The following is a 25,863-nucleotide window of genomic DNA, read 5'->3' on the forward strand; positions in this document are numbered from 1 at the left end:
AGTCAGCAGGCTGGGTGTTATTTTGTACTCTTTCTTGATGGAGGAAAATAAGGTCAGACTAAACCAGAAGAAGGTGTGGGTGTCTTAGAGTAGCATTTGTTGGTAATGCTTCCCAAGTCCTCTAAAGATGTAGGGGATCTAAGTTGTAAGCTAACTAGTGGGCAGGTCATCCATTGACTAGGTGTGACAGTGAACCAGCTTGGGTGCTACCTGGTTTATGTGCAACATTTTAATTGGCCCAACAACCCTATGAAGTACTTACAATAGTTATCCCTACTTTACTAATATTGCAATGAAAACTTGGAAATGTTAAGGCACTTGTCCAAGTCCTAAATCATTATACTACACATTACCCTCTCTGATTCTCAGTGTCTTCCTATGTAAAATAAAAGGATTCATTTAAATTAGCTTCTCAAACTTCAGCACTATTAATATTAGGGGCTAGATAAGTCTTTGGTGTTGGGAGCTGCCCTGTGCATTATAGGATAGTTAGCAGCATTCTTGGTTTGTGATACTAACAGCACCTCCCTTCACCCACCTGGGACAAATAAAAATGTCACTAATCTTTGCCAAATGTCCCTTGGGGGACAAAATTACTTCTAGTTTGAGAACCCTTGACCTAAAAAAATTTCCATGATACTTTCTAGATTGAACTGTCTACCGTTCAATGTGTGCCTGCTTGGTTTCCCTCTCTCAGCTCTTCTTTCCTCTTACATTTTTATTCCTTTTCTTTAGTTTACCCATCTATAGATTAGGGATAACAAAAGAGCCCACCTTCTAGGAGTGTTAATTAGTTCAACCATTATGGAAGACAGTGTGGCAATTCCTCAAGGATCCAGAACCAGAAATACCATTTGACCCAGCAATCCCATTACTGGGTATATACCCAAAGGATTATAAATCATTCTGCTATAAAGACACATGTACACATGTGTTTACTGCAGCACTGTTTGCAATAGCAAAGACTTGGAACTAACCCAAATGCTCATCAATGATAGACTGGATAAAGAAAATGTGGTACATATACACCATGGAATACTATGCAGCCATTACAAAAGAATGAGTTCATGTCCTTTGCAGGGACATGGATGAAGCTGGGAACCATGATTCTCAGCAAACTAACACAGGTACAGAAAACCAAACACCACATGTTCTCATTCACAGGTGGGAGTTGAACAATAAGAACACATGGGCACAGGGAGGGGAACATTACACACTGGGGCCTGTTGGGGTTGGGGGAAAGGGGAAGGAGAGCATTAGGACAAATACCTAATGCATGCAAGGCTTAAAACCTAGATGATGGCTTGATAGGTACAGCAAACCACCATGGCACATGTATACCTATGTAACAAACCTGCACATTTGTGCACACGTATCCCAAAACTTAAAGAATAAAAGTGCCCACCTTCATATACAGTTGTTTTGAGGATGAAATGGGGCAATGGATACCAAATCCCAAGGGCAATTTTTGGTGCTCAAAGATTACTTTAAGCTTAAGTTCTCAGCAAAAGCCACCTGTATTGTTTAAATTCCTGTCCCCATAAGCAGATGAATAACTGCAATCCCACCTCATCTGAAACAAGGTCTCTCTCAGCTCACTATGGAAGGAGAAAAGAATGGAGCACAGCTACTCTGAAGACCCTGAAGGAAGCCTTCATCTTTTCTCTCACCTGCAGCCCATTTATAGAGCAGGCCTGAGGTTCTTGTCATGTGGGGAAAATTAGAACAGACTTTAAATGTAGTCAATTAATTGATGCAAATCACCTTCCTTTCAGTCAGATTTAGGTAATAACATATCTCAAATGACAAACCCTGCTATTTGTCATTTTCACTAAGAAAATTCTTTAGCCGCTTTCCATCTGTAAATTCTGAAGAGAGGCTGATAGGTTCGCTCATTTAAATATAGCATAGATGCATTTTTAAAAACCCATTGCTTCCAAAGGGAGTGGGATTGACAGACCTGGACCTTGAAGGCTCGTTTGATATACTGATGCTCTGTGGAGCTTGGCAAGGCAGTTTTTCAGCCCACCTGGGAGCATTTTCTGTTTCCTTCCTTGGTTCTATTTTAGACCCTTACTTTTCATACTACCTGCAACCAAGGCCATTGATTATCTTCCCAGAGAAAAAAACTAAGAATTTTTTTTTTCTGTAAAGTTTTAAGATCCTTCTCCCTCTCCTAGCCCATAGCCAGACCTAAACAATGTCCCCATCTTGTCTGAATGAATATTTGCCTTCTACTCATCTTCCGTGCTCTAACCATTGGGCCTTTTAGCCAAAATCTTTTCGGTAAATAAGCTTTGTGAGCAGCTGGGCTGGGTCACAAGTCTCTCCTTTGATGTGATGGTTTCACTTGCATGTTTGCCTTTTGAGGCACCATTTTTGGCCTCCAGGAAACAGCACTATACTGGTTTTCTAGCTACTTTGTACTCTCTCTCCCCATTTGCATCCTGTCTAATTTCTGTTATATCCTTTTCTTTTAGCCTCTTTTCTTTCTCACTTTTCTATGAACTGCAGTCACTGTCTACAAGGTGAGGAGGAAAGAAAAAGCAGTGTTTCCCATCTCTGTGCTCAGACAGAATTCATAGGTTCAGAAACTTCTACCAAAGATCTATTCCACAGATGCTGATTGGATTTTGTCATGGAATTAGGATTGGGTATTGGGAGGTGTATCAAATATGCTAGTTTAAACATTAGCAACTTTTAAAAATTGAAGCATTTCTCAAACTTTTAAACATGCTAATGTGAATTGTGAATATCTAAGAATAAAGACAACACATATGAATTTCTCAAACTCATCATGGCATATCCCTCCTTTTTGCAATGGATCATCTTATAGTGTTTAGTGCCGTGCATTTTGGGAAGCAATGTTTTAGGATATTCCACTTGTCATATTCCAAATTCTCCTTAAAGTTCTATATTCTTGATATTTTCAAATCAAATCTCCTTTCTTTGGGCTCAAACCATGGGCCTTCTGATGGCTAAGAAAAACATCAACTTATGAAAGGACAGAAAGCATAGCCCACACAGTGGGCTTGTTTGAAAATTATTAAAATACACAATGCTATATATTGCTGGTTTGATAAATGAGGTGTTCAAAGTTACTTTTTTGAGTCATCTTCTTACTCACATCCCTATCTGTATATCACAATTCTAGAAAATACCACAATTGGCAATGCTTCAGGATGACATCTTGATAGGATTACTTGTTAATCTTTTTTATCTTTTATTCACATAGGAACACAATTTTTAACTAGTGGTTTATTATTTGTTGTGTTGTTCTGTTGCCTTACAGCTCAGCTTTATCCTAAAATATCAATTTTATAGCCTCCCTATGTAATGAGGGACATCATTCTGTGGGTGTGTTTTTGAACCTCTCTCAATCAAATTGTGAGGGGAAGCACTCCCTCTTGTAGAAGCAACGAAAGGCAAGTTAATTGGAGAAAAGGCACACGAATATATTTAACATGTATCCACAGCAGTCTTCAGAATGAAGACCCAACTCCCAGTAGGGTGAAGAAACTTATATACCATCTTGAGGTTACAGAAAAAATGGGGGCTTGGATTCTGGCAAAACATGTTATGGGAGAAGGAAGAAGAGGAAATCTGTTGAGGGGCAATAAAGGATTACTAGGGAGAATTCAATGGGCTTGAAGAACATACAATGGTCTTAGACAAAGTCTGCTGGGCCTGTAGAGTAGACAATGGTTTGTGACAAAAGTCTGTCCAGGTTTATTGATAGAATTTAATTTTCTTTCCTGTGATATGGGTTCAGTTAATGAAAACTCATGGGAGGTAATTTCTTCTTTGGCAGGTCTGGACTTTAGGAAGATAAGGGAACTTCAGAGAACAACTTCAGCCTATGCTTTAGGAGAGATGGTAGGGAAGGGTGGGGAGAGTCAAGTAGACCTTGAAGCTCCTTTTCTGGTTCAGCATGTACAAAGTGTCATATTTTGGGATACTGGTTTCTGAGCCCCAACAGTCTTCTCCTCAAGGAGAGAATGGGAAAAAAGCCATTATATTTTCCCCCTCAGAAAACACTCCTACCAATTCTCTTCTGTCACCTTTTCAAATTTCTAGTTTTCCCGACCGAGTCTGTTTTGTAAGTGATGGTGTCAGAGGCGTGTGAACAAGAGCAACTGCATCTTGAATAGGGGCAGGGTAAAATAAGGCTGAGATCTACTGGGCTGCATTCCCAGGAGGTTAAGGCATTCTTAGTCACAGGATGAGCTAGGTCAGCACAAAATACAGGTTGTAAAGACCTTGCTGATAAAACAGGCTGTGGTAAAGAAGCCTGCTAAAACCCACCAAAACCAAGATGGAGATGAGAGTGACCTCCGGTTGTTCTCACCGCTGCACTCCTACCAGCACCATGACAGTTTACAAATGCCATGGCAATGTCAGGAAGTAACCCTATACGCTCTAAAAAGGGGAGGCTTGAATAGTCCACTCCTTGTTCAGCAGATAATCAAGAAATAATCACAAAAATGGGCAACCCACAACCCTCGGGGCTGCTCTGCCTATGGAGTAGCCATTCTTTTATTCCTTTACTTTCCTAATAAACTTGCTTTTGCTTTATGGACTTGTCCTGAATTCTTTCTTGCACAAGATCCAAGAACCCTCTCTTGGGGTGTGGATCGGGACCCCTTTCCGGTAACAATGAAATTAATAATCACTAGGACAGTTCTATTATTCTTAATATGGATGAAACTAACATTCTTCTTTAGAGTTATTTCCCATCTGTTGATGTTCTGAAGACAGCAGGGAATGATTCAGTTAACATTGTGTAACACATAAAAATTAATTCTTAAATGCAAATAATCTTAATAGTTTCTTTGTGTGTGTTGGTATTATATAATTTATAAAACAATTTCCATTAGGTTGAAAATCTTTTGTCCTTAAAGTTAATAGATAGGAATACCTCCCTTCATTCATATGCTATTTTCTTGTGCTCTATTCTCAGGAGTGGCATGTGTAGGTTAAAGGGCATTAAAAATTGTCCAGCTCTTGCAATTTTACAGCTAAAGTCCATAGTAAATGGCTTCTAAGTTTCTAGAAGTGAGTTCATTAAACTTTTGAATAAGACCATAGCACACATGCACAGAAGTTAGAATAGTTTGCCCTTAGTGGATTTTCGTACTCACTTTCAGTAAATGGAATTTGCTGATTAGACAATTCTCAGATAACTATTTTTAATTTTATCTACCTAGAGAGCTGTATCCCCTTACCAGTTCTATGAAGTGGCTGGGCTGGTTTCATATACATTCTTTCTCATTCACATTCTCTCTGTTTTCCTATTTAGTTGTTTGCTTAGTCACAAGTCTCTGATACTGTCATTTCCTGCTGGGTTCTCCAGCTGTGAGACCCTCCCTGGATCTCCCCCCTCCCCCCTCCTCCAGCTATCTCTACGGCAACATCAAACTACTGATTTTAACACATTTGGCTAGCATTTAGCAGGGGCCAGGGACTCCTGTTAACTTCTAAAATGTGTTTATGATGCAAAAACACATTTTGCTCCTAATTAAGCCTTTCACTAAGGATAAGAATAAAAAGGTGTAGGAGGTTTGAGATTTTAAGCAGCCGTCATTCCAGAAAAGGGCAGGAAAAAAAACATCAAATAAGTCATCCAATAGTTCAAAGGAACCTGAACCCCACAGTGCTGTGTCTTATGAGTTGAGGGCTCACATTTTCTTAGCTTCACTCAGGCTGGGCAGTCTACTGGGAAACTGCAGAAATACCTGTTAGGCAAGAACTCCTGAAGTAGGCAACACAAGCAGTTCCTTTCATGAGGGCACCGGTTTTCATGTGTTCTAGTGTCCTGGAGGTATGTTACCAGTTTTGAAACGTTCGCAACATGCAATAGCAAGAAAGAGACCCATTGTTAGCTCCATTCAAGGAGGAAAATTGAGATGCAGCTGGGAGAAGCAGGAAACATCCAGTCAGCAAGACAGTAAGAAGAATTTATATCAGGTGACAGACTGTGAACATGTTTAAGACAGACACAGTGGTGCTATAAGCACCTTGCTATAAGGCAAGATGTAAATTATTTTTTAAAAGTAAGTGTCAGCCCTGATTTTGTCTCAAGTTGGTGTCCTGTGAACCTTGATACAGTACTCAGAGTACTGTAAAAGTACTCTGAATGAATGAGAAAGTCACCAGACAAATGACTGATACAGAGTAGTAAGCCCTCAAAACATTTTTCCTGACTGTCTTGATTGCTACTTTATAGCATTTCTAACTGGGCATATACAAGGAGGATAATAATATGCATAGTAATAGAACAGTTATGCCTTATCCTGGCTGTGATGCCATCTATAGCAGGATTACAGAAAATCCATTATTCCTGGTAAACTAGTTCATCCCCGATCATAACATGTCTATGAGAGCCAAAAGAAGCCCTTGGAGTTCTGTGTTTCCTAGAAAAATCCACCACACTTTACCACCAGCTCTACAGCCTCTCCTTTGGTCCACAAGTGTGTTAGTTCATGTCCTTTTGGAAGCAGATGCCAAGACAGAGTTAGAAGTGTAAGATATTTATTATGGGAAGTACCTATGGAAGGTAATAGGGAAAGAGGGCAGCTATAGGTAAGAAAAATCTCTGACCTAGAAATACTTTTGACATCTGTGAAAAGAGGGGGAGATGGAAAGAGCATTTGGTAGGAAGAGCCTCAGCTTATAGGGCAGCCCTAAGAAAGGCTTGACTGGGCCAATAGGGAGGCCCAGAGCAAAGAGGAGTCTTACTTTGGGCAGGAATGGCCTGTTTTTAGTACTCTCCCATGCTCAGTCTGGCTGGGAGTAGACCAGGAAGAATGTGGCCTTGGGGTGAGCACAGTAGTGGATTTTGCTAAGGTGAGGCAGTGGGAGGCTGTCAGCTAAACACAACGTTCTGTTTTGCAAGGATATCAACACAGAGCACTCCTATGCTACCACACCATGACCATCCATCACTTCACTACCGACTATGGCACACTGTTCCTAAGAAGAACACTACTGTATTGCTAGAACCAACTTTCCACTTTCCCCTTGGAGACCATCAGACCTAATCTTAACCATGCCTTAAATTCCTGTTTACCTCATTCAACATCAAAAGGTCAAGACTCCCTGGTCATCTCTTATTTTCCAAAACATAAAACCTACATGGTATTCCAAATTTGCCAATGGCACTCTACCTTATACCACTCCAAACTCACTGCAGCCCTTCCACTTGCTCTCTTGAACTCTTACATTGTCACAAGCAAAACTGTCCACATCCTCAACTCTTCTCCAAAGGTTCCCTTCATCTAATTCTAACTATAAACCTGGCTCACACTAAGGACCCTACTTCTTTCCCAAGGGATGGTTATTTTTTGTCCTATATGTATATAGTATGTATATAAATAATATAAAGGAGAATAAAGTGTCCTGTTTACCCCTATTCCTACTTCCAATACATTTCCCTGTCTTCCTTTGTCAAAAAGCATCTCCTTTAAATAACCCATTAGAATATACACTCTGTAAATCTTCCTCATTGTAATCATCTTTCAACCTCTTCGTCACTCCTCATTCGTTGAAGATGTAGCACTATCTTCCTTTTACCACTAGTTCTGTTTTTTTGTTTTGTTTTTTTTATTTTGAGATGGAGTCTCGCTCTGTTGCCCAGGAGGCTGGAGTGCAGTGGTGTGATCTCGGCTCACTGCAAGCTGTGCCTCCTGGGTTCATGCCATTCTCCTGCCTCAGCCTCCCAAGTAGCTGGGACAACAGGCACCTGTCACCATGCCTGGCTAATTTTTTTTGCATTTTTAGTAGAGATGGGGTTTCATTGTGTTAACCAGGATGGTCTCGATGTCTTGACCTCGTGATACCCCCGCATCGGCCTCCCAAAGTGCTGGGATTATAGACTTGAGCCACCGTGCCCAGCCTCTGTTATTATTTTTGGCAACTTTATCATTTATGTAACTTGTCTATCAAATACTCTGGCTTCTCCATTGGATGAATTGTTCCTGTTGCTAACAAAGGACAGCATCTTCAGTTGCCACTAGATCATTTTTTCTCTCATCTACTCGGGAAATGATTCTTAAAATTGTTGCATGTCTTCAGTATTCCACATGTGCCCAATTACCACTGGATTATTCCAATCAGCTGTTATATTTCTCACCTTAATTACATAAGCAGTAATATTAAAATAAATATTTCCCATCCTAAGATAAAATCCCTGTCTTGACTCACATTTTTCCTTTCACCCTATTTCTATGCTCCCCTTTAAAGCAAAATATCTCATTTATGTCTTTATGTCCTCACATCTTTTCATCTCCACAGGCCATCCAATTAGAATTTCATCTCCTGTGCTTCCTTACTCACTAATACTGACTTTTCAAGGTCACCAAGAATCTCCATGTTGCCAGATTCATTGATGACTTCCTTATCTTGCTGAGCTCCTTAGAAAAATTTTGCCCAGTTTACTATCCTCTTTTCTTTGCAATATTTTCTTCTCTCAGGTTCATAAGCACCGTACTTATTGGCTCTTCCTGCCTACTCACCTTTTCTGGCTCCTTATCCCAGCTTTTTGGTCTTTAAGTGTTACTATGCCTTGGGGTTCAGCTCTTGGCTCTCATATTTCTAAGATCACACTGACATCGTGGCTGTTCTCATCTAGTTCCAAGACTTTTTTTTTTTTGAGACAGAGGGAGTCTCACTGTGTCATCCAGGCTGGAGTACAGTGGCACGATCTCGGCTCACTGCAAGCTCCGCCTCCCAGCTTCAAGCAATTCTCCTGCCTCAGCCTCCTGAGTGGCTGGGATTACAGACACTCACCACCATGACCAGCTAACTTTTGTATTTTTATTAAAGATAGGGTTTTACCATATTGGCCAGGCTGGTGTCCAACTCCTGATCTCAAGTGATCGGCCCACCTCGGCCTTCCAAAGTGCTGGGATTACAGGCATGAGGCACCATGCCCGGCCTTAGTTCCAAGACTTTAATACCCTCTATATATCTTAAGCTTAGACTCTCCACTGATCACACTCTACATACAACTGCCTAATGACAACTTCACTAAATGCAGCTGAAACTTACCATAGCCTAACAGCATCTTTACTTTTTCTTCACTTTAACTTTTGTGCATACATGTGCCCATGCACACACAACACACAAACATGCATGCGCAAACCCTGACCCCCCAACCCCACACACATGCTTCCTGCGTTTTTTCCCTGCTTAGGAAATGGCTACATCTCTCCAGTTGCCTAGGTCCTAGACCTAGGAGTCATGCTTAATTTCCCTCTTTTCTTCACAAACCACATTCTCATACTCTGTTGGTAAATCCTGTTGGTTCAACTTTCAAATTATATCTTAAATCTGACCCTTTGTAGCTGTCACCACTGCTAGCATCCAGCACTGCTGAGAGACACCATCATTTGTCTCCTGGACTACTGCAAAGATCCTATGTCCTCACATAGAATCTTCAATGTTCTTCCCCTTCTCACTTTTACCTTCATTACTGCTTATTCTCCACATAACAGACAGTAATTTTGTAGAAATCATATCACTTTATGGCCCAACAGGGATCACTGTAATCTTGCCAAATAAATATTTCAATCTAGTTGAAGGAGAACAATATTACATTTAACAAAATTTTACATTAATCTTTTCATAATTCCTTTTTTCTCATATATTAGCAAAATGCATATTCTGTCCTTGAAGTCCCAGAAGACTTTTTCCACTGCCAAACCCGTTCTTCTTTCACCTTTCAGACTCATGTCAAGAAATACCAACACTGTCATTTGTGTAAAAAAGGAAAAAGGGCTGTATGTATGTACACCCATGTGTGTTTGTATGCTTATGTGTAGCTTTTTCACTATACTCCTACCAGCCTTTGATGAGGGGAACTGGGAAGTCATCAGAGAAGGGTTGAAGGAATCTTACTTTTCACTGTATGCCTTTTTAAAAAACCTTAAAAATATTTTCCTTGTCCCTATAACTCTTATTCATATAAGTAGGTTACTAAATCAATGACAGATAAATAGAAGACATTAAAACTAAAAAGGAAATACCTCCTTCTCTAAGTCTAATAAGATTCTCCCAAGCAATGTTAGTTTTGGGATCATTTGTACCTTATCGTACATAGTGTACATAGTTTTCACTTCTTTGTGGATCTGCCAGTCTGTTTTCTCAATTATTTTTATGAGTAAGTTTTCTTCGATTGGACTTTTAGCTCTTATATCCTCATAGTGTAGCATGGTAACTGACACATAATAGGAGACAATATACATGTAACGAATAATTAAATACATAATTTGGCAAACAAATTACTTCTATTGTAGAAAGAACATAATCAGTTAGCATGATATTGAATAGGTTCCAAAAAAACAAAAACAGTCCATTGAAGATCAGTCACCAAGGGGAGCAAAGGTTGCCATCTTGTCAATAGTCAATTAAAAGAATTGATAAAGGAAAAGTACTCATGTCTAATCAAAGGTATTGTAGCCAGGTCTACCTAATGAGAAAATCCAGTGTTTGTCATATACACTTAGGCTAGAAAGAAATTACTGTAATTTTTTTGTCTTTTGAAATTAAAATATATGAGTCTACTGACTTATAACAGTTATTTTCTTAAATTCTGTGGCTTCATTGATAATGTCTATCTTGGTTTTGGGTAACAACAAACCAGAAAACAAAAATCATATGTTTGAAACAACCTTTCATTTCAAAATTATTGTTAAACTATAGACTCATTTTCCATTCATCTTTTAAAAACAGTGTCTGCCATGTGTAGTAAATAGTATTTTAATCTTTTCTGTAGAAGTGTGAGTCGTGTGCACACTAAGGGGTAATTCTGTAGGAATAGACTTTTAAATTCAATTCAGCACTTTTATCGAGAATGGAGAAGCTTAAAAATTAAGCCAGCAGGCATCCAAAGCCTGAGAGAACACTACTGGATGCATTCTTAATTAGAGCCAATAAAGTTTGTTTTTAGGGAGAACTTTCCCACAGAAAGCTCAATGGCAAAACTCAGAAGAAGTAAACAAATTAAATTCTTTATATTAACTGCTTGGCACCCTGCTTCTTACAGAGTTATTTAGTCCAACATGATAGTTGACAAAATTTCACTTTGAAAACTCCAAATAACCCTAAGATAAAGTACTCACTACTTATATATTTTCCCCAAATATAAAACAATCCATACTAATTTCAAGTCTTTCTAAGATACTAGCAGAAAAAAAAAATGTTGGAGCAAGAATGATGAGTTGAATGATGTATGAAGGCTTAAGAATCTTGGATTTTGAGTTCATCAGTAAGGTTTTTTTTTTAAAACTCATTAGGCATATTTATGTTATAACTTGGTATATTTAAATGTCATACTGTATGTGTTTGTGTAAGCATTAAAATAAGATCAGGAAGAATTAAAGAATAGATCCAGATTGTCAACAGTGAATGTATCTGGATGGTGGGATTGCAAATAGGACTCAAACTGGCTTCCTTGCTCCTCAACTTGCAGATGGCCTCTTGTGGGACTTCACCTTGTGATCGTGTGAGTCAGTACTTCTTAATAAACTCCCCTTCTTATATACATATATCGTATTAGTTCTGTCCCTCTGGAGTACCCTGACTAATACTCTCATCAAGACTTATTTTCCTCTACAGAGGCTTCCTCAAAGTTCTTTTTGTAGGAAGTATGTTGAAAAATTATTTGACTATCTCTCTGCTCCAAACATAGTACTTTCCAATCCAGTGACACTTAAATATTTATTTGAGGAAAAACTTAAAACTATGTCAAATGGGTAATTAGTTGGGGAGGAGAAAGCTTAGGTCTGATAGTATGGAGGTCTTCAATTAACTAAAATACTGCATATGGGAGAGTCTTATTTTATATTATTGGAAGGGTTTTAGTGAAGGCCAGTTAAAATTTTCCTGCACATTTCAGATTATGATCTAAGGATGTCCTAAACTGCTTTGGGAGACAAACATTTCTACTCACTGGAAGCGACAGCTGGGTAACATGTTGAACAAGCTGAGGAGAGCATTTCAGCCTCAGATGGGTGATTAGAATAGATGACTCATAAGATCTCTTGTAACCTGAGAATTCTTTGGTTGAATGAAGGACAGTACTGTCCCCCAACTAATACTTCACTTGAGTATAAGCACGAGCCATTTTAAAAATGTATAAGTCTTTCCACAGCCTTTTTGAAAAAAAAATTTCTGTTCATCTTCCCAAAGACTCAGGTAAATGAAAAACCAGGGAGAAATATTACTTGGAAAATATACCAGTTTTCTCTGATTTCTTTCAATAATTTAAGAAAACACTTAAGTTTGTCACGGTTTTAGCCAGTCTAGTATAAATTGTTAGTTGGTACTGCTTCTCCCAAAAGTGTATGTGTTTGTGTGTTTGTTAGGGGAGATAGGGATGGTCTTAGGGGTTGGAAAGTTCTTCAAAGGGGAAAAAGTCCATTTATATTGGTATTTATGGTTCTGTAAACGAGAAGTTACATGAGGCTAAGAGCTGTTGCTTTCTTTTCTTGATGACTTTTTCTACCCGTATCTTTAAGCTCATGTATATTAAATGGGCGATAAAGAAAAATAATTAGCTTCTATGTGAATCTTTTCAGCATATTAATCTAATTATGTTCTGAAGAATGTCATGTGAGTTTTGAGTTAATTATTAACCAACAATATATGTCAATTCTTAATATTTAAACTGTTATTGGTTTGCAAATGATTATTATAAGCAAAAGTGTTAGTTATTATTGCCCAAAAGGCAATATTAAAAAGAAAGTAACATTATTATTTGTAAAGTTCTATTCAAGCTCAATTTCTACATTAAATTGTCAGTGAAGAATTTAAATAGACTGCACTTATGTTTATTGCACAGCATAAACCATGTAAGCAGAATAATGCCATGTACTTCAAAATAAGTACCTACTAATGTAATAAGTACCTAAAGAAATACCTAATTATTTTTTATGAACTCATAATGGTACATGTGGTATTTCATTATTTTATTGCTTCAATAATCAATTATTCTTTTACTTGTAAACTGAAAAAGGACATTGATGCAATTTCAGTGAAAACCATTCAAATTCAAACAAAATTATTCACGTAATGAAATCAATGAATAAAGTATCACAAAATTAGAGAGATCTAAAGGAGCCAAGAAAAAGCAAATATAAAGAGTCTTGTGGAATTATTCCAAAAGGTAGAAAATTAAGAAAATCCACACTTTTCAGTTGCAAAGACTAGTGCAATAGGAAGGAAAAACAACTCCCTGCGGCTTTGTGGTTCTGAGTAACAACTGTAATTGCTGACAGTTTTGATAAATATAACAAACAGAACTTGATAGAACTTAGTAATAAAAAATACATATAAACAATGTAAAAATTAATTGATAGAAGTCTTTTACATCTTATTTTTCATTATACATCATTCATTATTTGTTTAAAAATGTTTTAAACTCATCTATTTTTGTCTTTGTAATGAATTAAATATATAGTGGGAAAAATTCAAGAAAGATTTCTGGTGGTAGTTTTGGCGGAGCAGCTTATTGCAGATCATTGCTATCAATGAGGATAATTAAAAATGGTAATTTAAAAATCTGTTTAAAGACACTAGAGAGCTGTTAAAGTAACTAGGTCTACAAGAGCCAAGATTGTGGAGAGAGGGGAACTGCGGACAGGTGATCTAACCTTTTGCAGCGACATTTGCTTTCTGGGGACATTTGCTTATGGGGGGTACAGGGCAAGAGGCTGAGAACTCATGATTTTCCTAGGTAGAGGGACTGTGCTGAGGGTTGAAGTAACCAGTAGAGTTTCGGCAAATCTTGTGGGGCTGGAGAGGCAAAATTGGAGACTTTGGGGTCCAAGATCCCAAAGAGAAGGGAGGTGTGGAGAACTGAGCCTGATAAAGGCTCATTTCTGTTTTAATATATTTGTTGAATTTTGAAACTACAAGAGGCAGGAGGCCACGAAGCCAAGCAGAAATCCTCTGAAAAACAAAGCAAGTTATGTTAGCAGCTATAAGGCGTTGATGTGGAAAGATTCGAGTTTAGGAACTACCAGGTGAAACAGCCCTGGTAAATGCACTAATCTCAAGTCTGAAACCTGGAAAGCTCACACCTTAAGAGCAGAGGTGAACTAAAGGAAAATGAAGCCTTATCAGAATTGCCAACCAGTTCTGATTCAACTCAGTCTCTAGTAGAGGAAAGGAAAATAATTCATGTAGACTGTCTCTCTCTCTCTCTTTTTAAAGATAATACCTAACATTTAATAAAATATTCCTAGGCATGCCAAGATACAGGACTACAGCCTAAAAGCTAAGACTAAAAAACAACAATAAAAATCAACACACAACAGAAAGAGATGCACAGGTGATTTAGATATTGGAATTAGAAGAAGGACTTTGTCATATGCCGCCAAGATAGGGGGAAAGATGGGCAAAATAGTTGAAGAGATGGAAGGGCCGGGCGCGGTGGCTCACACCTGTAATCCCAGCACTTTGGGATACCAAGGCGGGCGGATCATGAGGTCAAGGGATCAAGACCATCCTGGCCAACATGGTGAAACCCCGTCTCTACTAAAAAAACAAACAAACAAAAATAGCTGAGCGTGGTGGCACGCACCTGTAGTCCCAGCTACTTGGGAGGCTGAGGCAGGAGAATCACTTGAACCCAGGAGGCGGAGGTTGCAGTAAGCCAAAGTCATGCCACTGCACTCTAGCACAGAGTGAGACCCTGTCTCAAAAAAAAAAAAAAAAAAAAAAAAAAAAAAAAAGAGAGAGAGAGAGATGGAAGAACTCATTAAAGAATTGATATATATAAAAAAGAATCAAATAGGTATTTTATGTTAAAAACTCTCAGTAAACTAGGTATTGATGGAACATTTCTCAAAATGATAAGAGCTATTTGTGACAAACCTACATCCAATATCATACTGAATGGGCAAAAGCTGGAAGCACTCCCTTTGAAAACTGGGACAAGACAAGGATTTCCTCTCTCACCCCTCTTATTCAACATACTGTCAGAAGTTCTGGCCAGGGCAATCAGTCAAGAGAAAGAAATAAAGCATATTCAAATAGAAAGAGAGGAAGTCAAATTGTCTCTGTTGGCAGATGATGTGATTCTATATTTAGAAAACCCCATCATCTGAGCCCCAAAACTCCTTAAGCTGATAAGCAACTTCAGCAAAGTCTCAGGATATAAAATCAATGTGCAAAAATCACAAGCATTCCTTTACACCAACAATAGACAAATAGCCAAATCATGAATGAACTCCCATTCACAATTGCTACAAACAGAATAAAATACCTAGGAATACAACTTACAAGGGACATGAAACTACTGCTCAAGGAAATAAGAGAGAACACAAACAAATGGAAAAACATTTCATGCTCATGGATAGGAAGAATCAATATTGTGAAAATGGCCATACTGCCCAAAGTAATTTGTAGATTCAATGCTATTCCCATCAAGCTACCTCTGGCTTTCTTCACAGAAGTAGAAAAAACTACTGTGCCATGATGGTTTGCTGCACCTATCAACCCATCATCTAGGTTTTAAGCCCCACATGAATTTAGGTATTGGTCCTAATGCTCTTCCTCCCCTTGACCTCCACCTCCTGACAGGCCCCGGTGTGTGTTGTTCCCCTTCCTGTGTCCATGTGTTCTTATTGCTAAATTCCCACTTACAAGTGAGAACATGCACTGTTTGGTTTTCTGTTCCTGTGTTAGTTTGCTGAGAATGATGGTTTCCAGCTTCATCCACGTCCCTACAAAGGACATTATCTCATTCTTGTTTGTGGCTGCATAGTATTCCATGGTGTATATGTACCACATTTTCTTTATCCAGTCTATCATTGATGGGCATTTGGGTCAGTTCCAAGTCTTTGCAATTGTTAATAGTGCTGCAATAAACATATGTGTGCATGTGTCTTTATAGTAGAATGATTTATAGTCCTTTGGGTATATACCCAGTAATGGGATTGCTGGGTCAAATGGTATTTCTGGTTCTGGATCCTTGAGGAATTGCTATACTGTCTTCCACAATGGTTGAACTAATTTACACTCCCACCAACAGTAAAAGAGTGTTCCTATTTCTCCACAGCTTTGTCAGCATCGATTATTTCCTGACTTTTTAATAATTGCCATTCTGACTGGTATGAGATGGTATCTCATTGTGGTTTTGATTTGCATTTCTCTAATGATCAGTGATGATGAGCTTTTTTTCCTATGTTTGTTGGCTGCATAAATGTCTTCTTTTGAGAAGTGTCTGTTCATATCCTTTGCCCACGTTTTGATAGGGTTCTTTTTTTCTTGTAAATTTGTTTAAGTTCCTTGTAGATTCTGGATATTAGACTTTTGTCAGATGGGTAGATTGCAAAACTTTTCTCCCATTCTGTAGGTTGCCTGTTCACTCTGATGATACTTTCTTTGCTGTGCAGAAGCTCTTTAGTTTAATATGATCCCATTTGTCAATTTTGGCTTTTGTTGCCATTGCTTTTGGTGTTTTAGCCATGAAGTCTTTGCCCATGTTTATGTTCTGAATGGTATTGCCTAAGTTTCCTTCTGGGGTTTTTATGGTTTTGGGTTTTACATTTAAGTCTTTAATTCATTGAGTTAATTTTTGTATATTGAGTTAATTTTTGTATAAGGTGTAAGGGAGGGGTCCAGTTTTAGTTTTCTGCATATGACTAGTCAGTTTTCCCAGCACCATTTATTAAATAGGGATTTTTTTTCCCATTGCTTGTTTTTGTCAGGTTTGTAGAAGATCAGACGGTTGTAGATAAGTGGTGTTATTTCCAAGGTCTCTTTTCTCTTCTGTTGGTCTCTATATCTGTTTTGGTATCAGTACTATGCTGTTTTGGTTACTGTAGCCTTGTAGTATAGTTTGAAGTCAGGTAGTGTGATACCTCCAGCTTTCATCTTTTTTCTTAGGATTGTCTTGGCTATATGGGCTCTGTTTTAGTTCCATATTAAATTTAAAGTACTTTTTTCTAATCCTTTGAAGAAAGTCAATGACAACTTGATGGAGATAGCATTGAATCTATAAATTACTCTGGGCAGTATGGCCATAAAATATTTTTTAACTCAAAAACTAAAAAAAAAAAGGTGATATAATATCATGTATTCATTAATAAAAATGAAGATGATTACATTCATTTTTGTTGAAAATACTTTTCTAGAAAATATATCTTATGAAAGCTATTGCTGTTACCTCAAGGGATGTGACCAATCTCTTCATCTTATTGGATATTTTTACTTCATGATACATGTAATTTGGAGGCAGTTTTTCCTTGGTGGCAATAGCACATTTAGTTTTTCATCCATTGAAGCATATTTATTGATTTCCTCCTATATACCAGACACTATGCTAGATAACAAAAAATAAGGGTAAACAAAACAAACATATTTGATGCCTTTATAGAATTTAGTGTAAAATGGGAATATAGACATTTAAACGTAATTATAACAAAGAGGTGTTTTACAAAAGGAGCACTTCAGGGTGCTCCAGTAATGAATAGCAGAATGGAGTATAAGGAAGGTTGATGATGATGTCCCCTAAAGAAGACAGAGTATGAGGGAAAGTTTCTACATGACTAGAGATGGGAGAAGGATTTGTATATGTTGAAAGAGATGACTGGATTCAACGAAGCCTATTTCACATGATCTTAAAGCCTCATGCAACAAAATTTCAAAAAAAAAAAACCAGTAAATTTTTTCTAGAAATTTAAGGTGTTAATATACATGTTATCCTTCCATAGAAAGTTTATTGACTGTGTAAGCTAGTGAATGGTTCACATGTCATATAAATTGCATCCTGATAAACATACTCATTTTTTGAAAAGATTTTAGAACATGTATTGACCAAAAGTCATAAGAATGTTATGGCCTAAATAAAAAAAAATTTCCTCAAAATTTGATTTAAGACAGCCTGTGTTGAAAATACAATTTGCAAATATCTCTTTATTTTAAAAAGCAGCATATCATAGGCTATGAAATGAAAGTGAGAAATGTGCAGGTACAAATGAAGGGAAATGTTCCACATACTACATTCTAGGGCACTGTGTGGGTGGATGTCACACCTGACCAAGCCCTCCGGGCCGCACAGTGTGAGGGTACTATATACTGTCACTGAGACCAAACAGTGCTGTCAGCTCACTCATAGTTCTGGCAACAAGCTCCAGTAGATCTCAATGCAGCCAGAATTCACAGGACTAAGACCTAGTATAATAGCATGACAATACAACTCACGTACCTACACAGTATCAAGCATTTTTTTTTTCTTTTTTTACTTTTTAGAGTCTTCAGATAGTTGCTTTTTATATTTCGTCAAGTAGTTTTTCTTATAATCAGAGAATAATATAGGCCACAGTGGGGTTTTCCTTCAATGCTGGGAGGTAATCTCTACTTCCTTTTGAAAAATATTTGGGGGCAAGCTGAAAAATACCTTTTTGTTGTCTGATTACCAAGAAAATGGAGAAGGCTTCCTGAGTTGGAGAGGATGGAGGAGGAAAATAACTGTCATATGGGCTCTGGGAAGCCTTAGGGAAGGGGGATTATAAAAGATTCAGGCACAGCTTTGCCTTTGATTGCTTTTCCTATTTCTTTTTCCCCTGTCCAAAGAAATTTACTGATTTTTGCCTGTGAAACTATTTGAAGAAACTCTGAGCCCTGCATTTTCACAAAGGATATAAATTTGTTCTTCCAAAAAGTCTATTGCCCAAATTTGAAATTGTTCATTCAGTTGGTATATCGCCCCTGCAGGACTACTCTTTCTTTCTTAGGGTGGGAATTGATTTTTCTTCTCTTATTTGTCATGTGAGAGTACTAACTATATTACTACATCAGAATTTTCACACATTATTTAAAAACCTGTTCTCGATGCGAGGAGGTCTTGCATAGGCTTGTCTATACCAGTGTGTAAAAACCTCAGGTTGCCTTTAAAATTGTGAAGGCAAGCTATGTTCCTCATTAAGTATACAGACTATCTGGAAAGTGACAGTTTTCTACAGACATTTTCCAAAATTTGAACTTTTCTGTATTTCAAGTGATTTTACCCTAACGCCTAAGTTTATGCACACAAATTAATGGATCTTTTAAATCTATAATTATAATATTTGCTTATAAAAATACATCTAGGCATTTGAAATTATCAAGGATGTTGAAATTTATTTATATAAGTAAATGCTTTTGAAATAAGCATGTCTAAATATTTATACTCACTTGTTAGCACATTAAAATTAGAATGACAATTTAAAAACTGTTTTTGGAATTGAAACACTAACTGATCTATACTTTTAGATTTATCTTTGCATATAAAAATCTGTGTTCTATTTAGTTCCTTGTCTACCCCCTTCCTCCCCACTTCAATTTTCAACTTTGAAAAGGTAGACAGGTAAAACTTTTATCTGTTAGTAAAAAAATGGAGATATCCAAAAAGGAAAATTAAAGAATAAAGTATGAAGCCATTTCCATAGTATTATTTTTTTTGAAATGGCTTGTATGAACATAGTACAGACTGGAATTCACAAAAAGAAGAGTCAGAACATGCACAGGTCTCCTGGCCTCTCAAAATAGTGTTCCTGATCACAGCAGGACACATCCTGGGGATAGGATTGTATCTAGAAGGGGGTTCCCACCCCTTTGCTGTGTATTTTTATGGCGCAAGTGTTAGAGTAGCCTTGCCACTGGAGACAAATGTTTTGAGATAGACTGCCAAAGAGTCTGGGCTTGAGTGCCAGCTGTTTATAGGAATTACTAGAGTCTTTGGGAGACATTGAAGTCAGGTGCAAACCTTCCTTCTGTGGGGAGGGCAGCCCCTAATCTCAGCTAACTGATTGCCAGTTAACCTAGAGAAAACTGTCAGGGGCTTTAGATAATCCTGCTTATCCTTCAATACCTATTATTAACTGTTATTAAAAAAATAATTTTAGACTTACAAAATCCAGTCAGGAGTATGCTGTGTTAACATCTCTTTAAAGATTGGCTTACTCCCAGTGCTGGTTCTTGATCAGAATTATTTGAGATCAGGGATTTACTGTTATACTATCCATTGGACTTAGCACAGTGACTTGCACAATGGAGACATTCAGTCCATATCATGAAGTTCATGAGCAAATGAGTGCCACTGCCTGAAGCTTACTCATCATGACCTAGCCTAATGTTTCAGCATGTCAGTACCGTTTTTAGAATGCAGATGGTGTCCTGATGAGTCTTTAGTTTCATAACAATATAAATTCATAGGCAAAAATGGAAAATAGTCCATCCTGTTTTTTTTTAAAGTGAAATCCAGTAAGTAAAACTGTAACTTGAGCCATTCTTCATACATAATACAGATTCTGCTAGATATTGCCACCACCACTACCTCCTCCTCCTTTTTCTTTTTAAGGAAAAAGCTAACTTAGTGAGATTATCAAGAAGTTAGATACTCAACAAATTTCACTTGGCCCCTCCACTTAAATGGATGAGATGTGGTTACAGATTTTTTCAATGATTTCAGTTACAAATGTGAAGAGATGATGGGTGAGCTAAGTTAGGATGATCAAAAACAGTGCTGAGATTTCTCTTTCTGATAATTGGGTATATACATTTGTAAATGGTGTTGCTGTCTCTGCCCAAGACACACACTCTCTCTCTTAATCTCTCAAAATCAACAGCTCTGTCAAAAACATTTGGAAAGAAGCTACTTTGAAAGGAGTAAACAAGGCAGTGAACCCATTAGAAAATGTGTTCACAATATAGCGCTCACTAGCTACATATAACTAATTAAATTAAAATAAAATAAAGATCCAATTTCTCAGTCATACTAACCACATTTCAAATGTTCAATAGTCACATGTGGCTAGTAGCTACTATATTGCACAGCAAGAACATTTTCATTATCTTAGAATGTTCTATTAGACAGGGCTAAATATAAAGTTACTTCTGGGACATTTGATATCATTTGAAGACTAAACAAATGATTCTGAAATCAAGTTTTCTGAGATCAAGCAGATTTGGTTCATTTGGTTAAGTTTTAAAATTGTACTTTAATCCTGCTTAGGTTCAATCAGAGTAAATAGCCATAATGGGTGTGAACTACTCTAACGAGTACTTTCAACTTGAATAATACCAACTTATCCATTTGCAAGGCCACTTGCAAATCGACAAATTTCCTATATAGGTCTAATATTCCATAAATAAATTTGTGTCTTTATACTCTAGTCTATTCCAATACTGTTGCATTCTTCTTGGTTCATTGTAGTTACATACTGTGCTTCAGTCTCACTTACAGCTCTACATTGCTGTATCTCTACAATTTTGTTTCTGGTCCATAAAGATTATTTTTCAAGCCCAGCTATCTTTTTTACTTTACCTTTTCATATTTTTATCTATCATTGCCATGTGTTTGGAAAAGGATGGTGGTAGTGGGCAGGAATATACATGAAAGCATTAACTTACTACACCATCTGTTCAGAGAATAGTTAACATAGCACTCCTGCAATAGCTATCTTTAGAGTCCTGCTTGTAAGGTGATTTTTGGCTGGCATCTGGGAACTTGGCTGTCAGAGCAGTGCCCATCAACAGTTAACTGATAAGGTTGGTGGACTGTGCCTAGACTATACTAACAATATGATTATGCTAAATACCTATGTTCCTTCTGGGAGACTGGAATTTTGATATGTATTAGGCAGAGGGTGCCCATGTGACAGCCCCCAATAAAAATCTTGGGCACTGAGTCTCTATGGGCTTGCTTGAGCGGACACATAATATGCATATTGCATTTTCATTGCTGAGCAAAGTGTACTCTGTATGACCCCTCACAGGAGGGAAGAGCCTAAGCAAACCTGCTTATGGATTACTCTGAATGCATATGTCCCCTTCTGATCCGACTGTTTATCCTTAGGACTTTGCTGTAATAAATCTTAGCGATGAGTACAACTATATCTGAGTCCCATGAATCCTTTTAGTGAATCTCTAAACATGGGGACTCGACACATCCTCTTGAAGAGAATTTCCGTTTTTATTTGTAAAGGAATAGTAAAATGACTTTTATTATGGGCAGCTAATAATCCCAATGCTCAAACTGAGACAGACTTAAATTCCACCCAAACCTCGAATGTTATGGGAGGTTATATGAGGAGGTTACAGATAATGAAGTAATATTTAAAATATATGTCAAGGTACCTGGCACATAGTAGGCATTCAAATGACATTACTTGTGTTTTTTCCCTATTCCTTCCACTCCCAGCCCCATTAGAATGCAATGTTTTTTTAAGTTGGTGGGCCTCATGACATATTTATGTTGCCTGTTTTCCTACTTCTGTTTTCTTTGCTAGAAAGAGCACAATATATTTAAAAGTTAGATCATTAACCAGTTTTGTTCTTTTGGCATCTGGTGTTTGAAGCTGTTTCAGTTTTCGTTCCAATTTTTTTTTTTTCCATAATGCTCTTTCCAATTGAATCTCACTTGCTCTTTCTAAAAGGAGAACTATGAAACATAGAGAGACATCATTTCATGGTTTCAAAGCCAGCAGGGTCAGGCAGGAAAGCTCATAATTGAAGTCTAAAATGTGTGTTTTTTCTTTACAAGCAAAAGGGAAGAGAAGAGGCCATGACCTGAACCACTAGCACTTCTGTTGATAGAGAATGGAAGATATTGAGGCAATTACTAGAGCTTAGATTTCAGGTCTGGGATGTGTGGGAAAGCACATTGGCACTTATGAGGGAAAGAAGTCCTCAAAGAAATCTCCTTTTCCTAACACTGGGCCCAGTGACTTAAGTTTTTAGCTGCCTATTTTATCATAAAATGTATATAATAAACACAGTCCATAGTCAGGTCACTGACCAACTGGTGACTGAAATGTAAGTGAGAAGGCTAAGGGCTTGCAGGGTGATTCTCAGTCCCCGAGAAAGGACATATGACCTCTAAGTGTACAGTTACCATTGGCTGTCTTCTGCTTCCATCCCTTCCCACTTGTATAAACCTGCTTCTCAGTTTTGAACTTGAGCCATATCTTCAGTACGATCCCACTGAATACTGACAACTCCATGTAACAGTCTCCTAGGCATCGCAACTTTGCAGAGAAGAAAACTGAAATGAATTCAGAGATTAAAGTTACCAATTTGTTGTGAATACTTATTATGCATCCCTTGCAATGCTGAGGATGTCTATGTATACAATCTTATTTGATTTCATTCCATGTCTGAGATATCTTGTTATGCCCCTGTAGAGGTACTGGTCCTGGCAGTAAATATTCATGGGGTAAGAAAACGCCTCAGTTAAGAATCTTGGGATGTACCTTCAGTGGTGCACTGCCTTTGTAGTGATTGCTTGGATCAAAATGATGACTACTGGCCATCTTTCAGCTTTGTGAAGCAGTCCCATGGAGGAAATGGGAGGCCTTCATCTCTGTCCCTATGCCATTGCTGGACAAATTGTAAGTAGCTTTCAGTCAGCAGACAAATCACTCAATCTAGCTCTCCATTTCCAGTGTGGCTTATTTGATGAACAACACAATTATAAAAGGGTCAGAAATAGTAAAACTCAGTACTTCGGGATTCCAGCCCAGCAAACACCTAGAGGCCATTTTCCAAGTCAGAGGCTGTTTGATAGTTTTTGCTCCTTATCTATTTCCCCAGAAGAAGCTGCTGTTTCTTCTGGCTTCCTCCTTACCTATTCACATATTGACCATTCTGATGCTAGACAGTTCTAAGCCCTGTAGCTAACTTCAGATGTTATTATCCCTCCTCCGAATGCAAAATTGCCAAATGTTCTACTTCAAAGAGCACTGGCCAGGAGCATGTTTGGTTATCTACCATTCTTCACACATGCAGCCTGCAGCACATCCATTCTTCCTCAATAAAGATCTTTATTTTCATACATTATGACTCATTGGCTCAAAGAAAAGAAGAGGGCAGATTCAGGTACAGGAAATTTCTTTTTTTTTAAAGACGGTTATGTGACTTGATGTAGCTCTAAGCATATTTAACATAAAATTAAAATTGTACATCTACAGCAGCTGTAGAGTTTTTACAGATCATAAGTGTCTTGGGACCCTAATACACCACCCTGAAGACATCCTTGATATAGCTAAATTTAGATAGCTCTAGAAGGAATGGCAGAGTAGGATTTGTTGAGTATCTACTATGGTTTCATTACCTCTCAGATTGTACCTGAGTACACATAAATGATGAGATTTGGTTATTCGATCTGAGACTATTACCTCAAGTGTCTATGAAAATAAATGTGTATGAGTAGAAAAAGATGATGCTCTAGATTAAGGTGTTTCTTTAGCAAGTGCTATACAAACATTTTAAAATCAGTGGGATCTTTTATCCTCAAATAAAATACTAGTAAGAATTAGAAAACAAATACCACTGGACATGTTCTGGATAACCTCTAAATAAAGACAGAGCTGGACCTTAACTCTTATTCCGTCTTCTTGGAGGGCCCTGAAATAAGACTCCAGAACTCTGAGGCTTCGCGGAATATAGGAGACTGTATGATCTGGTAGAAAAAGGAGAAATGCTGAAGTCATGCAGTCTAGGAGTTTGAATCCCAGCTGTCCTGATAATACCTCTTGATTTCAGCAATTTATTTAACATCCCTGAAGATCAGTTTTCTCAACTTCAAAAAAAATAAAGGGAAATAGGATATATGTCAAGAAAAAGCTGTAATGAGTATTATATATAACATTTGGTAAGGAGATTCTGAGTGCTGCCTTGGACCTCCTTCTGGGTCTAAAGACTGGTTTAGATGGAAGTAGAGAGCTGGCCCAGAAAACATAAGAATGAGAGCTGGTCAGGCTAGGCAAGGAATGGGAAGAGGAAAGCTAGAGATGGGAGGGGGAGCTAACATGAACCAACTGAAGTCAAGTCTAGTGAGGGCTTCTTTATATTACTAAGCACAGAGAACAGTGAAAAGAATCTGGACTAAGAAAAGGAACATCACAGATTGATGTCTAATGGAGGGGATCCTAAGTAGATTGTAGGGCTATTTCCAAGATAAATTTCATTAATCGAGATTGGATATTGAAAAGATAGACAAATTGTGTCATGGAATCACAGAACTTCCAAGCTGGAAGGGAATTTATCTTTCTTCTCATTCACTTCCCTTGGTTTGTAGATGAGGAAACTGAGGCTCAGAGAGGTTAGGTGACCAGTACAAAGTTTCTTAGCAAGTGGGTAATGGGACTACTTCTGGTATGTTTCCTATGTATATTGCCTACTCTTCTGGACTCTCCCCTTATTTCCAGGTCAGACTGCTTTTCATTTCAGAGTCTCCCTTAGCAACTGGTTATAATGTTCATGGCCTAGAATGTACATTCTCAAGAAATTCTGTTTCACATATCTTCTGATCTTTTCTAAAAACCAACACATACAATAAACCTAACTACTTTAAATAAATTAGTGGTATGTTAAAAGCAATAACCTCTTACACATGAGTAGCAAATTTACGTTAAAAAAAGGAGTTTTGATAAAGGATAGAATCACATTACAAACTCCCTGTGAAAGAGGGACCATGGCAGCCTGATCAGGAGTAGGAACATTAAAATACCTCCCCAAGTTTAGATCAAATTCAATTACAATCAAAAATAGATTCTGGCTAAATCAGGAAAAGTACAGAGGTTTGTTAGTTGTTAGGTTTTTGAAGGGAAGGTGAGGATTAAAGACACACACACAGAAAGAGGGCGGCTCAACAGCAAATGCAGGCTCTATGTCCAGCATAAAACCTACAGAAGTGGGGGACCAGCCTAATGCCAGAGCCCACCACTGCCTACAGGCTGTGGCAATATATAGGTATGGGTGGGAGGGGTCTGGGCAGTATGGCTTGCTGCCTGGCAGGATATTGATAAGATGTACCCATGATGAGGCGGTTCTGGCTCTTGTTCCAGAGGGATGTCACTGTGGTGTTCCATGGAA

The 25,863-nt window shown here is 37.9% G+C and overlaps 1 long non-coding RNA gene across 2 annotated transcripts in view; it reads right to left on the bottom strand.

Annotated features, from left to right (window-relative positions):
- Nucleotides 1-25,863, bottom strand: part of LOC105493873 (uncharacterized) — a 69,376-nt gene that overhangs the window by 27,638 nt on the left and 15,875 nt on the right. Inside the window, exons 2-3 of one of the 2 annotated variants that reach the window (XR_011613070.1) lie at nucleotides 22,883-23,032; nucleotides 17,174-17,329 (exon numbers count right to left, since the gene is read on the bottom strand). This is a non-coding gene — a long non-coding RNA (uncharacterized lncRNA). The remainder of the gene's footprint in view (nucleotides 1-17,173; nucleotides 17,330-22,882; nucleotides 23,033-25,863) is intronic. The other variant, XR_011613071.1, reaches the window with a different exon arrangement.

This window comes from Macaca nemestrina, chromosome 14, assembly GCF_043159975.1.
Source record: "Macaca nemestrina isolate mMacNem1 chromosome 14, mMacNem.hap1, whole genome shotgun sequence".
Classification (NCBI taxonomy): domain Eukaryota; kingdom Metazoa; phylum Chordata; class Mammalia; order Primates; family Cercopithecidae; genus Macaca; species Macaca nemestrina.